This window comes from Puma concolor, chromosome D1, assembly GCF_028749965.1.
Source record: "Puma concolor isolate L17-30 chromosome D1, mPumCon1.1.hap2, whole genome shotgun sequence".
Lineage (NCBI taxonomy): Eukaryota > Metazoa > Chordata > Mammalia > Carnivora > Felidae > Puma > Puma concolor.
Genome location: NC_141676.1, coordinates 103,628,600 through 103,645,049, shown reverse-complemented (window position 1 = coordinate 103,645,049; position 16,450 = coordinate 103,628,600). Strand labels below are relative to the sequence as shown.

Below are 16,450 nucleotides of genomic sequence, written 5' to 3'. Positions count from 1 at the left end.
CTGGTGATAGGCCTTAATCCCCTCAACATAAATCAAGGCCTTACACTTCCTCACCACTACCTTGTAGGTACTGGAACTTATTAAAGTCAGTGGCAGTTCCACTGGACCCTAATAAAACAGTTTCTGTGGAACTAACTATACCATTTAATTTCAGTCTTTCCTCGGCATGCTAGTATACGCTTTCTGAATAGCGTCTACATACACGTTAAGGCTCTCAAACATTTGCACAGGAGATGGGGACAAAGAGAAGTTGACCATGATGTTGTGTGTTAAGCAATTAAGGTCATAAAACGGAATCAGAGGAGTTTTGTCTGTTAAAAAGTCTGAACGTTCTTTTTTTTTTTTTTTTTAACTTTTATTTATTTATTTGAGAAAGGGGAGGGAGGGGGAGAGAGGGAGAGAGAGAATCCCAAGCAGGCTCCACGAGGGCCGTGGGGCTCCAACTCACAAACCATGAGACAGTGACCTGAGCCGAAATCAAGAGTCAGTCGCTTAACCGACTGAGCCACCCAGGCTCCCCAAAAAGCCTGAACATTCTTAATTATTACTCAGAGTTAAGTAACGTAAGACCAGATCCCTTTACTGTGTTGTCACTGAGTAAATCATTCAGGTAGAGTTTTTGCCCTTGTGTGTGCGGGCAGAGAATGTGCTCTGCAAATCCACGGTGGTACCATCATCATTACTGTGTTATTTTTTGTAACTGCTAAAGCCAACCTAAAATCCAATGTCTCCGAAAATGACGGTTCCTAGCTATGTTAACATGGTCATAATACTAATGTTAAAAAATTACAAGCGATAGTGAAACATGTTGCTCAAAGAGATCAAAGCGCCTTGGCTGACGGTGGCCCAAGAACGTCACTGCAAAAATCACCAATAAATTATACGGATCAGCTGGACAGCAGTTATATTAAATAGAACTCCATACTTTGAGGTGCCGTAAGATGGCCGCAACGGAGTAATAATGACCTATTTATTTGAGGCAAAGGAAGTGAATGGCAGTGATGAGAATATATGTATGTCAGTACTCTTAACTGCCTGAAGCCTTTATGTAAAAATAATTTCTGCTCACAGCCTCAGATATTTCTTCCAAACAGAAGGGTGCACTGTGACTTGATAAATTTCCCCTTGAAACAGATATCATGACAATTAGGTTGTTGCAAAACACAACTTGATCTGGAGTAGAAGGGTACATGCAGGCAACATAGGTGCCTTTCTTAAAATAATCCACTTAAAAAAAAAAACAAAAAACCTTGCTGATTTTCTAAAACTCAATTAGCAGATGTACTGTCAAGGCAGAAACAGCACATGTTCTGGGCAAAAGAAATCAAGTAAGTACAAAATACTGTCGCCATTAAATAAGGGTGTTAACAGCAAGGTAATTTATTTTAAGGGCAGAACAATGTCTGACGTGTATAGACATTTTTGACTGCTAATTCGTGTACACGGGTGAGGTTTAGGAGACAGAATCAAAGTGGATTTTAATTTATACCAATAACAGTATTTCCTATAACTTCTCTATTTGCTACCCCCCCCCCCCCCAATTTCTAAAAACACAACACTGGCACTGGAGAAGCCTGTTCACTCACGAGCAAGTTTCCCACAGTAAACTAGAAGTTGCTAGGACATTTATTTACAAGACAGACAAAGCACATTGTCTAAGAAAAGAAGAAAAATTTTTTTGATTAGTAAAGACCATTTCAGCGGGGTTGGTTAGGGCTGGAGGGAGGGTGGGGGTGCCGTTGGCTTATAAATCCCTTAGTCAAGTGGCTTAACTCATGGATTCTTTCCTGAAACCTCATTTTGCTAGAAGCTCTATTTATTTATTTATTTATTTTTAAAAATTTTTTTTTTTTCAACGTTTATTTATTTTTGGGACAGAGAGAGACAGAGCATGAACGGGGGAGGAACAGAGAGAGAGGGAGACACATAATCGGAAACAGGCTCCAGGCTCTGAGCCATCAGCCCAGAGCCTGACGCGGGGCTCGAACTCCCGGACCGCGAGATCGTGACCTGGCTGAAGTCGGACGCTCAACCGACTGCGCCACCCAGGCGCCCCTAGAAGCTCTATTTAAATGGCGTTACACCACACACTAGCACTGACTGGATTCTACTCCATCCACAATATGGCCACCTGAAGGGGGTGACGGGGCAAATCTCAAAGCCAGAAGCCCAGATGAGAAACGGGGAAGGGAGCACACGTCTACACAGTGCTAGGCACTGTGCTGGTCGCTCTGCACACGTTTCCCTCTCAAACTCCTGGAGTTCTCAATATCGCCACGTCAGAGACTAAGAACCTGAGACCCAGAAACATTCAAACAAGTCTCCTAGCGTAATTCAGCTAAGTGTCGGAGCTGGTGTTTGAACCCAGTTCCGTCAGCTTCTCTGGCCCCATACGGTTTGTAGTTTTTAGCCAGCCAACATCGGGATCGGCTGCCAAGGTTCTACTGGCTCAGCCTTGGAAAATTTACTTGTTTTTAAAGAGGGTTATTTCCCTACGAGCAACTTCTGATATTTTTTTTTTTATTTCCATAATTTACCCAGAACACAATTACACACTTCAAGATGAGAGAGAAACTGTCCTGAATGTAAAACACCTTGTTTACTACTGCTTCTCTCTTTCAGCACTCAGCACACTTTGCCCCTGGAGAATGCCTTTATTACCGGTGCATGGCGGGCATTGGCCAGCACCGAGAGCTCGCCCCCGCGGCCTGGCTGTTGATCAAGAAAGCACTTCATTTACACCGGGGGAGTCTCTCCAGTCAAGTCTATAATAAAAGGGCAAGTCATAGTTAGAACAGAATTTGGTTTATACTATGGCAACTATGTAAACTCTTACTGACACTGAGGAACGCCGAGCACTCTTAAGTGGGAAGATAGTTTGCCCAGAGAAAGAGCAAATAGAGTCCCCTGACCTACTCCTTCAGTAGCAAAATTGTATCAGGGAAACCTTTTTAATCCCCCCAACTCTGCTATATGTTAGACTGAACCTCACATTAAATCAGCACAGTCAGGTTGTCTATCAAAATAGGCAAAAGTCAAACCAAAAATACAGATTGTTTAAAAAAAAAAAATCCTGCCAATGATCAACGTAGCCGTTAACTTCAAGGAGCCACCACAGTTCTGGAAATTTTGCACTAATTAAAGGCTCAGGACTATGAATTCTTCTCCTCTAAGAGGTATCTAAGTTTAGACTTTCCAAAGAGTCAAAAAACTTGTTTATGAGAACTTTATATTTTATTAGTCTGTGAGCCCTCTGTGTCTTTAAAAAATTTTTTTCCCAATGTTTACTTTATTTTTGAGAGAGAGAGAGACACACACACACACACACACACACAGCGTGAGCAGGGGAGGGGCAGAGAGAGACACAGAATCTGAAGCAGGCTCTAGGCTCTGAGCTGTCAGCACAGAGTCCAACGCGGGGCTCGAACTCACGAACCACGAGATCATGACCTGAGCCGAAGTTGGACGCTCAACTGACTGAGCCACCCAGGCATCTGGAGCCCTCTGTGTCTTAAAGTTTCAAATGGCTTTCCTCCATTCTCCTTTCTATGAGATCCCCATTTTTATAACCATGTTAAAGTATGTGCCCAACCCTTACCTCTACCCAAACAAAACCATCACCAACAGAGGCCTGGTGATTCCTGGGACGCTTCTGAGAGCTAGCACTAGACATGAGTACATTTCAGGAAAAGAAAATTAAGATTCTGTTGAAATCCAGAGGGAAAAAAAATCTTTCTAAATGCGTATGTTCCCCCAAGTCAACGTAAACACAGTGTTCACGACAAATCATTAACAAAGCCATTAAGATTTGATTTCTATCTAAGCAATTATTGTCAGCATATTTTGTACATTTCCTTTAAAAGACTCAATCCTATCTTTCAATTCATTAAACTGTTCCTTGCATTTACAGCGTTTTATATCAAATCAGAAACCTATTTGAATTAATAAGAATTACAGTAAAAGTAATTTGAAAATAAATTATTTGAAGTTCAAGCCACGAAGGCTCTTGATGAAAGAGTTTAGTCCCATTTAAACATTACAGGAACGTTTTCAGTCATCCAAAGTGTAGACGAGAGACAGTGAGAACCAGTGTCCAAAAGGAGGAGTCCATCAGCATGCACCAAGGTTAAGGGCAAGCCCACTTCAACATAAATATAATTCTTTATTTCAGAGAGAGGTGATACTTCAACCTTTGTGGATACTTGAATATTTATTTAAAATCAAAAGCATTCAATCCGTCTGCTGTTTACAAAGCTTCTCTTAACCTTTTTGATCCCCGTCCATGTTCTGCTATCCCAAACAGTGAAGTTGAAATATGTCGATTGTCTGTTCCAAGGACTGCTACTCCTGGTCAAAGTAATTACGAATGCGAACTGCACGGCTCATAAGCCTGGAGTTCGAATAAACCGAGTCCACAAATAACTGCAACATCGACCAAAACATTTCATTTGTGTCCCCTTCTTCTTCACAGAACGCTTATGAAATCAAAGGTCAACAGAACTGAAAGGAACGGGGGGGATCAACGCTCTCATTTCATGGATGAAGATACTGAGGCCCGGCCAAAAGCAGAGGCCACATCTCCTAACGGGTCACCAAAGTATTTCTGTTCTTGGCTGTTTCTGAATAACATTTATGGATTTGTTTCTAATTACAGAAGTGATAGGTGCTCAAGGTTTTTTTTTTGTTTGTTTGTTTGTTTTGTTTTTTTAAGCTTTGTTTTACAGGTAGCATCTAGAACGCTATATATCCTACGGTATGGAGATGGTCAGGATCTCATTAAGAATCTCCTACAATAGAATTAGTGTCGTGTCACTTGAGCTTCTGGAAGGAAAAATACACCGAATTTAATCTAATCTCCTTTTATAATCAGTTAAAAAAAGGTGAGGCAAATTTTTGAACGGCAAGCTGAAGAGTAATCTTCCTCAGTGCTGGTTTTTTCTTCAATTAAAATTGTTGATTTCCCCTGAATACAAAACAAAAAAATATCATCTGACACCACATTAAGCTATTCATGAATATTCTGTATACACATTCTTGTTTAGTTGACTAATGGCAAATTAACGCTCTCTATTTTAGCTTAAACACATACTATAGGTATGTTTGATTAGCATTGAATTCCAAAAGCTGATTACTATGCATGCTTTGATTATGTAATTACATAATAGAGTATAATGGCTCCTTTGGAGTCATTATGATCTATATGGCAAATATGTTTCAGTTTTGCTATAGTTTAAATACACGTTGAGATGACAGCTCGTAACAAGGCTCCACTTTTCAGTCTTATCAGCTAAATGGGCATTTCCCCATTCATCGTAACATCTCCTTGACACCAATTAAGGCCTATTGTGTCAGGCTGCATGCACTCTGAGAAATTCCCTTTGTTTTCCTGGCATTCAAAAAAGGACATTAATTTAAAAAGCTGTATTAAGCAAAAGGCCTGGTTTAAAAAAAAAAAAAAAAAGGCTGAAATTCCATCCTTCATCTACCCTTTGAAAGGTCTGCAGGGAATCACATCTGGTTCATCAATCACTGTTCAGAAAACCACAAGGGGGTTAAAGATGGAATTTCACCTTTAACTCCAAAATGCACATAATGGGAGATCAGCCAAGAATATTGATGCTGGTGGCCATGGCTGGCCACAACGCGTTCAGCTCAGGGTCTAACTAAACATCAACCACACCAAGTTATACAAAGGTCCAGTCCTGCAAATCTCAGGCCTTGCAAATCCCTTGTATTTTCAAGCTGCTTTTGGAAGGGGTAGCTATGAAACAGCACAGCCAGATTTTACCTCCACGGTTCCCAAGGCTAATTTTTGATGTATCCAAGGCCAACAAAATTTACCTGGTAAAAAGATTTTGGATAATTCTGCCATCAACTTAGAAACCGGAGCCATCGGGTTTTAAAAGAGGACAAAACGTTATTTTAAAGAATTACGTTAAGTTCCCCCTGTCCCCATGAAATCCTTTAATCTTGTACTACCTCATTTGCAAGAATTGCTGTTTCTGCTCTTTGCTTCCAAGAGAGCGATCCCCGATCCATGCGGAACCAAAGGCGCCCAGAGTCTTAACTTTAAATCAAGCTGTTTTTACCTTTGTGTCTATTGGTTTTCAACATTAGGGCTGAAGAGCTGAGGTCAAGCACAGTCCAACTGGTATTTACATATAGGAGGAGAATCTCTTGTGTGAAAGGAAACATTGATTAGAGGTGTGAAAACTCTTTCCAAGGAAGACAGGGACAAAAGAAAGTACTTATAGTGTCTGTGCCTGTGCTATTTCAATTGTAACCATCACATTAGCTGCCTTCCTGTTAAAAGACTCTGAGCTCAATAGGACTTTTTAATCAGAGCCCCCAGCACTAAAGGGGCCAAGCAATTATGACTCTTAAGGTCTAAGCTGCCGTATCCCATAAAATGGAGAGGTGCAATCCCCTCTATGATGATGTTTATCGGCAGTCCTAGCCATCCACTAAGGACTAGAACCAGCTTTTCCACTAAATTTCGCTTATCAAGGAAACGAAGGGCAATCAAAGAAATGAACGTACAAATAAGCTATAAAAAAAGAGTAATGATCACTGAATTGTTTGGCTCTTTACACTGAAAGGTGAAAATCCTAGACTTGTTTTTGCCACGACTTCCTTTTCATAGCCGGGCAGGTTTTGTGGCTTTTGGCTGATGAAAAAGATGGCATCTGTTTTTGGAGGGAGGAGAGCCCAACCCTGAAGAAAAACTCCCCCCCCCCGCGGACAGGTTTTACGAGAATTAAAAAAGGAACCCTCGACGTCGAAAAGTCACTTTTATTTGCTGGTTAGGATGGCAATGAAGTCACCCTGTGGGAAGAGGCCTTCTAAGCCTGCTAAATCTGCTTAGAGGCTCTTGGGAGAAAGGGGGCTCTTAAAAACGTTCATTAAAAAATAACGACTGCCATCCAACTTGGACTTTGGAGGAGAACGATCTGAAGACAGAGGCTTCTCACAAAACTAATTGTGTTGGCAAAGCAAGTAGTTTCTTCTCAATGGATTTGATTCTGTGATGCTCGTTTATGGCAAAAGAAGAAAAAAAATGAACAGTTTTAGACTGAGCTGCTCCATAGCAATTCAAAGCTGGGTGTTGTTCCAGCATTTCAAAACAGATTATTTCTGTTAGACAAAATGTGAAGGCTAACTGTTGATCTTGTGCCTCAACCGCTCCGCTAATGAACTGATAATACGATATTCTATTCCCTGGGATAGATCAAATGACGACTTCGTAGAGGGAGAGCTGGGCGTGCGAAATTCTGCTGTCTGTGCGCATGGGCTTTGGGGAAGAAAATCATATTCCACCAGGGAGGGATCCTGGAGACAGAAGCTGGTAGCTGACAAAACGCAGGCTCTCACACCCTCCAACAGGGTGGTCTTGGGTCCACACCAGCTCAGGCCTGGGATGACGGGAATCGACAATCTTAATTCACATACAGAGCTATCTACTTTTCCCAAACCACATGCTACTCATCACTAAAGGTGAAGATTTACATGATTAAAACTCAAAATACATACTGAAATTTTTGGAAACCCACAAAAGAAGATGTAAACATTAGGTTATATTATTCCTAAAAAGACTCAAGGCAACTTGGACTTCTCTCTTACCCCAGAAGACCTATTAACAGCCCAACCATTTGTAACATAACACTGCAACGGCCTCCAGTGAGCTCTCACCCTGCAAGGAAATACGATGTTGCATCTTTTTCTAACCAAACGAAAAATCTAGGATTTCAAGGCTATGTGGATGGCCTACTCTACTGTGGTTACTTTTACGTAAGTGATATTTGTCAATGCCCCTAAGTCACAAGCTGATTAGAGACGCAGCCTGTCTGTGACAGTTGCGGTTACTAACTGCTCCTCTGTAAAATACTTTAAATTGAATTTCCTTAGGACTCCAACCTAAAGTCTCAATGAAGAGGGCCCACGTACTTCGCTTATTTTTTATGCTCTGATTTTAAGCACCTAATTTAATATCATTTTCCCTTTGATAAGAGGTACCATGATTAAACTTGGGTCATTTTTTGCTTGGACTCACTCAAAGCGGATTCTTCTTTTTTTCTTCACATTTGCCTCCAGGACGTCAGAAGACTAACAATAAGTATAAGATATTTAAAATCACAAGGCTATAACATGTAACAATAATTATTATACACAGGGAAGAAGAGGGAAGTGACTGCTTTCCTCTAAGTCTAGAGGCAAGAGAAACAAATTATTTCTTTTCCACAGTGTTCATTATTATTTAAAAAAATTTTTAATATCCTGAAAGCTCCCACTATTTCCTGAGGGGGTATTATTTTAATCATCGGCCTGGTAACAATACCTAATATATTTTTTAAATGTTTTCTATGTGCCAGGCGCTATGCTTCTTTACATTTTCTCATTTATCCCTCGCAATAATCGCTATGGGGTTCATTTTATTTTAGCATCCTCCCCATTATACAGACGAAGAAACAGATTTCGCGAGGTTAATTGAGTGGTTGGAACCGATACCCGAACCCGTGCCTATTTAACTCTAGATCTGGTGCTATTAACAATTACACGATATTAATGAGGCTTTATGATGCCAAAAGAACAGAGGGGAACTACTGGAAGAATCTACTGTACCTCATTTCTGTGATTTAGGAATAAAACTAAAGTAATACTCCAAGCACATAGGGGAAGCTTAGCAGCAATCAGTGCGTTCTAATATCGCAACACTCATAAGATGAGCTCTACGTGCTCTATACCCACAGCCTAAACACTGGCCCTTCGGTATTTAGCGGAAAGATGCCTGTTCTGCCAAAGGGTCCGAATTCAAAGACGGCTCAACTGCACCTTCAAGCATTTACAGTATCTGCTTCGAGGGTGTTCATTAGTATTGACAAGCTACGTGACTGAAATTTGGCTGCAACAGCAAGCCTCTCTCTACATCTCCTCGTTCATTTTCCCTGCCAACAAGAGCCATTGAAAATCTTCCAAATTTAAAGCTTAGAGCCGACAGGACAAGCGAGTGAGGATATCAGTTGGAACACATCAGATATGGACTTAGAGTGAATGTCAGCTTCAACTGACATTACTACAGAAACAGAAAACGAGGAGATGGGAGGCGATGGAGGTTTCATATTCTCATTCTAGAGAGTACGCCGAGTGTGTGTAATATGGTTTGTGCAAGAAACAGCTGTAAACCCATGATAATCATCGTGCTGAATAATGCTGCGACATTCAACTTACTCACATCTCCTACCAGGAAGCCAAGTAGCTTCGGACTATTATATGAACTGACAATTTCTTAGCTGGAAAATCGGGGTCCGTGACTAAGGCCCTTATTGGTAAGTTATTCCCTGTATCCTCTGTCAGTCATAAAGCAAGTGGTGGTGTTTTTCACCTCTGGGCTCTTGAGTTGCTGGTCGCAGCTGAGTCTGGAGGGGGCATGCGAGTGAGAAAGCTCCTGTGATGTCAGGGTCTGAAGAACGGACTGTCTATGGAGAGTGGCCAAAGGAATGCCAGATTCTACTTTTCATGACTGTTGAGACCCTCCTCCCCCCACCCCGCAAAGCCTGTGTCAGTCAGATACACACTGTAACCATCTACACTGGTGCCATCATAAAAAATGACTTGATGAGCATCATCTGAGTGTGGGTTGCTGGTTAATCGCTGAAATTAGAGACAAGTGACAAGGACACGTGCCTGGTCTTTCCCTCGTAAGTGGGTACTGGAGGAGAAATGAGCCCATCAGGACTTGGAGAACAGGAGTTTGTGCTGTGGTTTGAAGCCTACTGGCGGGTCAACTGGGAGCAACTCTGAAAGTCTAAATCTGTTTTTAGATTTAGAAAGGGTAAACAGTATCTTTCTCCGGGGTTGTTGGGAGAATCGAGGGAGGAAACGCAGGTCACGGTATTTTTTTTGTAAGCTCCAAAAAATGCTAAGTAAGTGACAGAATCTTCTCCACCGACTTCTTCATTAGCATCATCACTAACTCCATGCGGCCTCTGTCTATATATCCAGGTCCTTCCAACAATTCTGACAATTGTCCAGAATTCACTGCAATTTTTCCCATGTCAGAGCTCTCGCGATTATTCTTTTCATTTTAAGGCTAACTTAAAAAAAAAAAAACCAACACAGAGCAGATTAAAAACATCTTCATCACTTACGTTAAAGGGCAAACTAAAGCTGTCCCAAGAAAAGTATAAGGCAGACAGCACGTGCAGGCAGAGGGCTGGATATCTGAAATTAGGTTCAGTTTACAGCATTAAACACATGACTTGTATTTGGGTTTCCCCCATTTAACTGTAGGACCACGTGTAGTTCTGAGGACAATCCTGTGTCCTCAGGATGTGAAGGGTCACCGGTGTCAGGTTACACAGCATCCTCAGTGGAAAACCTGGCTGCCATCCTGAGGGATTAGAATATTGCACAGAAGTGACCCTTCTGTAGCAATGGATCTCTAAATGCCACAATTAAAGTGAAACGAGGGGCACCTGGGTGACTCTGTCGGCTGAACATCCGACTTTGGCTCAGGGCATGATCTCCTGGTTTGTGGGTGTGAGCCCTGCGTCAGGCTTTGCGCTAACAGAGTGGGGCCTGCCTGGGATTCTCTCTCCCTCTCTCGTCCCTCCCCTGCGCGCGCTCTCTCTCTCTCTCTCTCTCAAAAATAAGCATAAAAATATTAAAAACAAACAAAATGGAACAAAAGCAATTTCCACACAGCTTGTTGACCTCCCCACTTTCTTGTCCTGTGCTTCCATCCAGGGAAGACCCCAGGAGTTAACGGAATGTGTAGGATTACCAGGCCCTTCTCTGAATAATCTCAGCCACTGAGGCCTGTGTGTGTGTCCTCTGTCGCTTCCCTCCAGTGCTGGCTGTCACCTCTCGCAGACGATTCTTTCCTTTATCATTAAGTGCAAGAGCTTTGCGAAAGCTACTGGCGTTGAGATCTTTCCTGCTTATTAATGAGTTCCTGGGTGTGTCCAGGGTATCTGAGGTCTTTAGAAACCTAACCTTCAACTAAGTGCTGTGCTACTAAGCGTGAGGGGGTGTGATTTTTTCCCCCTTCGTGTGACACTGGAGGAAAGAAAAGTGCATAGACAAAATAATATTTGGTTTAGTTCGACAATTACACTTTGACACTAATAGACGTTCTTAGGGAAAAATAGACCTTTGGATGTAAGAAGCAAATCAATAAAGAAATTGGGGACTGACACTAGGTATTGACATTAATTTCTTATATTATCATTACTTGATCCAAACTACCCATTACTATTCTATTTATAAAAGCAGGGAAGCTGACCGTGGAGGAATCCCTACCCGTCCTGCAGGATCCAGCTCAAAGTCTTTAGCTGTCTCTGTGGAACCCCGATGTCTCCCCAGGTTTCTAGGCTTCTGGCTCATGGTACCTTATACTTGCCCTGGTCTCCGCACTCACTACACTGAGACTCTGTGGGCTGTCTCCTTCTTTTGATGCTGATCTGGGTTCAAATGTTGGTGCCAGACTCTGGAGAGGCTCCCTTAGCCCTCTAAACCTCAGGTTTCTCACATGTAGTACAGGCATACAAGTATCGCTCTCACTAGGTTATTCTGAGAACCAGATGAGACCAGCAGCCTATTTGTGCTGCAGGAGACTTGGCACACGGGTCGTGTGCTCCCCAGCCTAGGTTCCTTCTTCACCTTTGTGTTTCCAAAGCATCACACAGTGTCGGCTTACAAAGCGATCGTTTGGTGCAAGCTTTCGAATGAAGCTCCTAAGTGAAGGGCTGTTTTAAGACCTTCACAGGTCCCGGACACTCTCATTGCAGGAGAGAAATCAAAATAGATTAAGGTGTACCATGCCCCACCTTAAGTATAGTTTTGAATAAAAAATTGCAAGTGATTTCTGTCACTGTGCTTTTGGAATGATAATTCCAACCGCATATTTCGTTCTGAAGCCAACAGTTCTCTTTGGCACGGCTCAAACATTTTCACAAGGCTCTTGGAAAGACGTGGGGCCTAGTATTGTGTCTCTAGTGCTCGACGGAGAAAGAACCCGGCTTCAAGAAGTTCCCGATGTTGAGGGAGACAGACACATGTACGCACAATGACAACACGAAGTGGTATTCTAATGTGCTGTGGGAGCCTGGAGGAGGCCGAGGGGGGACGACTCCTTCGGGGTGGGGGTACGGGTCCTAGAGTGGGCAAGAGGAGACATTTCAAAGAAGGATCATGACATGTTTAGAAGAAAGGGAAGAGTGTAGCGCGCTCTGAAAAGTGAGAGGAAGGGACGCTTTCTGGAAAGGTCATTAGGTCCAGGTATTGAAGGGCATGGTATGCCAGGCCAGGGAATTTGCACTTTATCTTGTAATTAATAGGGGGCTAGTAAGCAATTTTAATCCAGGAGGTGATACGATCACACCTGCGTTTTGAAAGATAATGTCTAGGAGGAGAGGGAGGAAAGACTGCAGGTAGGGAAAGGGCCTGAGCCAAGATCAGTTAAGAGACTCCTGCCAGAGTGCTCACAGCTGATAAGAGCCGGTCACGAAGTAAGGGAGAGGACAGCAGAGCCCAGGGTGGAGGAGAAAGAGCAAGGAGATGAGAATGTTCGAGGTGAGTGAGGCACATGGGCTTTCGCATCAGCAGGTTTTCCATTCTGCAGAGGGGAATGACTGTTCCTTTGTCACCTCAACGGAACCCCAGTGCGTGGTCAGGAAAGACCAGCAGCGAGCTAACTTTATAAAGGAGTTACAAGGCAAGTGCACACACATTCTCATGACTTCTGCTATTCGCCGCTGAGATGGGTTTTGGTAGCGCTCACTGGTACCAGAAACATAATCAGGGAACCTGTGTCCCGCACTCCCACCCCCATTAGAGCCCCGCTATTCAGCGTGGGAACAGTGGCAGTTTTGTAAATCCCAGGGATGTTATTAAAATACAGAATCTCAAAGTCATATCGGCCTCCTGGGTCAGAATCTGCATTTTAACAACAGACTCCGATCATTCATACGCAGGGTCTGAGGAGCTCGGGCCTAGAGCCCAGTAATTCTAATTGCTCCCTGACATCGTGTGCACAAACAGGAGACTGCTGGCTTACCCAAGGAAGACCTTAGAACAGGGTGTGTTCCTCTAACAACCTGTTTCAAGGAAACTGGTGCATCAGTGAGTCATGGGATAAAGAAGGTCATGAAGCACTACCAAGTGATTCTCCAGGGACAAATGTGGCTTCAGCAACTTTTTTTCTTAATGTTCATTTATTTTTGAGACAGAGGGAGACAGAGCATGAGCATGGGAGGGGCAGAGAGAGAGAGGGAGACACAGAATCCGAAGCAGGCTCCAGGCCCCGAGCTGTCGGCACAGAGCCCGACGTGGGGCTTGAACTCACAGACAGCAAGATCATGACCTGAGCCCAAGTCGGACGCTCAACTGACTGAGCCACCCAGGCACCCCTTTTTGTTTTGTTTTTAATGTTTATTTACTTTTTTTTTTTTTTTTTTTTAAATTTTTTTTTCAACGTTTATTTATTTTTGGGACAGAGAGAGACAGAGCATGAACGGGGGAGGGGCAGAGAGAGAGGGAGACACAGAATCCGAAACAGGCTCCAGGCTCCGAGCCATCAGCCCAGAACCTGACGCGGGGCTCGAACTCACGGACCGCGAGATCGTGACCTGGCTGAAGTCGGACGCTTAACCGACTGCGCCACCCAGGTGCCCCTAATGTTTATTTACTTTTAAGAGAAAGAGAGACAGAGTGTGAGCAGGGGAGGGGCAGAGAGGGAGGGAGACGCAGAATCTGAAGCAGGCTCCAGACTGTGAGCCATCAGCATAGAGCCCAATGCGGGGCTCGAACTCATGAACCGCGAGATCACAACCTGAGCTGAAGTCGGATGCTCAACCGACTGAGCCACCCAGGGGCTCCTCAGCAACTTCGTATTTAAAAACAGATTTTGAAACATTCAAGTTCGCGTGAAGATAAACTGATGCGGATCATTCTCAAAGTCAACGGGAACTAGAATCTAGTATTCTTCCTTGAGTTTCACAGAGGAACCGTTACACAAATGAAAAATCCTCTCCCACAACAGCTACCCGACTGCAACCAAAGCCAACACATTATTGTGCATTCCGCTGCAAAAACTGTTGTAGCCGACAAGCTCCCACCTAGTGGGTCTGTCAGTTCACACGCGGGACCTGCTTCATTTTCACTTCTCCGGTTTTACTGTTACTGTATGTTCTGTGCCAGTGCGTGTTGAGCCGGTGGTGACAAAACAACAAATAGGGAAATAAAGCAAGTGGTCCACAATGAAAACCGCAAAGAGGCTGCTGAGGTTGCGACAAAAGTGATGAAATCCAACTACGTGATTGGAAGGGAGGGGAGAAAAAAGCTCTCCTACCCATTACGGCGGGCCTTTTCACTCTGCGTCTGTAGATAAAATTTGCTGCAAAAATACAGGTAATGACATAAACAGAAGCTTAAGAGAAACAGTAAGAGCCTTAAGCTGGAGGCGGAAAAGAAGCGGGCGCAGAAAGAGCCTCGTAGAACGCTCAGGGGAAGAAGAGGTAAGCAAGTGTCACTTCCCCGTGGCCTCTTAATGAACATCCACGCATCAGCCCGGAATGCGCCCTGCCACCCGGACCAGGCTGATGGCATCCTTAACAGCTGCTCAGAACACTCACCTTGAAAAGCTTGGGGGAGTTGCTTCCTAACATTCTGAGGCTTTACGTACCCAGAATTTGAACCCGTGTGTAGGTTTCCAAATAAGCCTTTATAATTTTTTTTTTTTTTTTTGGTTGTGGGGGAAGGAGGGTGGGGCAGCACAATGGTCCTTGCCACGTCTTATAGCTTCTGTTCTTTCTATTTCTTAACATAGGGCAATCGCAACTGGCTGGCACTTCATTCCCCCGACAGATTTGTTCTCGTCTGAAGGCTTTCGGCATTTTTACCACTGGCGCGCCCAGATGCCTTTACTGCAGTGGAAGCAGATCTCTGAACGGTTTTCTGCTGGGTTACTAAAGTGCAGTTTCAGAGAGAATAATGTTCTGAATTTTGGGCTCTTAAAAAAGTCGTTAGGTTTATGGGCAGTCATGCTTGTCACATTTAGAGTGTGAATTACGTACTTCATGGAAACACAGTTAAACCCCCACAGTTGTGCGCAGCCATAATTTCTGCAGAGAAAAGACCAACAATCGGGCAACTTTATTACTACTACTTTTCATGGATAAGATGCCAAAATCAACCCTCTCAACATTATAAGGTAGTTTTTCTTTTTAAAAAAGTTTTTTTTTTTTTTTTAAATAAAGAAAAAGAAAAAAAGAAAACCCCTAATGGGCTACTTGCTGTTCTATTCACTTTTTAGATTTGTCAATTTTTGAGTGACTGCCAGCACCAGGGACGCTTTGTAGCACCTTGTACTTGGGATATAATAAAAACATGAAATGATTAAAAATACTGTGAGTGTAACTGCAGAAGGGACTATATATTCTGGGCCCCAAGGAAGGCCGTTTCTTTACAGAATCAGACAGACTCCATTTATGTTATTAAATTGTAGCACCATTCACTGTCCAGGCTGGAAGCTTCCCGACACGTCAAAAGCACTAATATGTCCAAAGCACATATGAGAACATTAACCTTTAGAATGCTGGTGTCCTCTTGCCTTATAAATCAGGACTGCGGGAATTCTATATCCTGTCCTAGGACATCAGTTACAGGTCACAAATGTTTCTCGGTCAAAAAACTGATTCTTTTTACCACTAATTTCCCTATGAATACTAATGATTAAAAAAACGATGAGGGTTGTAGAGTTCACAAACAGAATGATTCGTATACATGGTACGACTAAATAATGCAAATAATAAAAGCACCAATGAAATGCTGCTGCTTTGAATCCTAGCTCTGTGCCAGGCACTGTGGTGGTAGTTTTTTGGTTTTGTGTTTTTAAAGGAAAGGTTTTTATTTTGTTATTTTAATATTTTATTCCTTTATTTTCAGAGAGAGAGAGAGAGAGAATGTGAATGGAGGAGGGACAGAGAGAGACACACAGAATCGGAAGCAGGCTCCAGGCTCTGAGCTGTCAGCACAGAGCCCGACGTGGGGCTCGAACCCACAAACCGCTAGATCATGACCTGAGCGGAAGTCAGACGCTAAACTGACTGAGCCACCCAGGCACCCCACTGTGGTGGTGGTTTTGCACACATCTGCTCAACTTTTTTTGGAACGCATCAGAATTACCCAGAGGGCTCACTTGCTGCCCTCCCCCACCCCCCAGGGTTTCTAATTTGGCAGGGCTGGGGTAGGGCCCGAGAATTTGCATTTCTTTCAAGTTCACAGGTGCCCCTGATGCTGCTGATCCAGGGACCACACTCTGAGGACTGGCACACATCTCGCTGAATCCTTCCCCCAGGGCCCTTTCACAGATGAGGAAACTGAGGCTCAGAGAGAGGTGCTACACCGCTTGCTAGCTGTATAGATGTGGACAAGATACTGAACTTCTCCAGGT

At 43.4% G+C, this 16,450-nt stretch overlaps 1 protein-coding gene and 1 long non-coding RNA gene across 8 annotated transcripts in view; one reads left to right on the top strand and one right to left on the bottom strand.

Moving 5' to 3' along the window:
- Window positions 1-16,450, bottom strand: part of CADM1 (cell adhesion molecule 1) — a 334,016-nt gene that overhangs the window by 71,496 nt on the left and 246,070 nt on the right. The window lies entirely within an intron of this gene.
- On the top strand, window positions 4,220-15,241 carry LOC147576956 (uncharacterized). The gene is made up of 2 exons (XR_015241340.1): window positions 4,220-4,597; window positions 14,825-15,241. It is a non-coding gene; the product is annotated as an uncharacterized LOC147576956 (long non-coding RNA).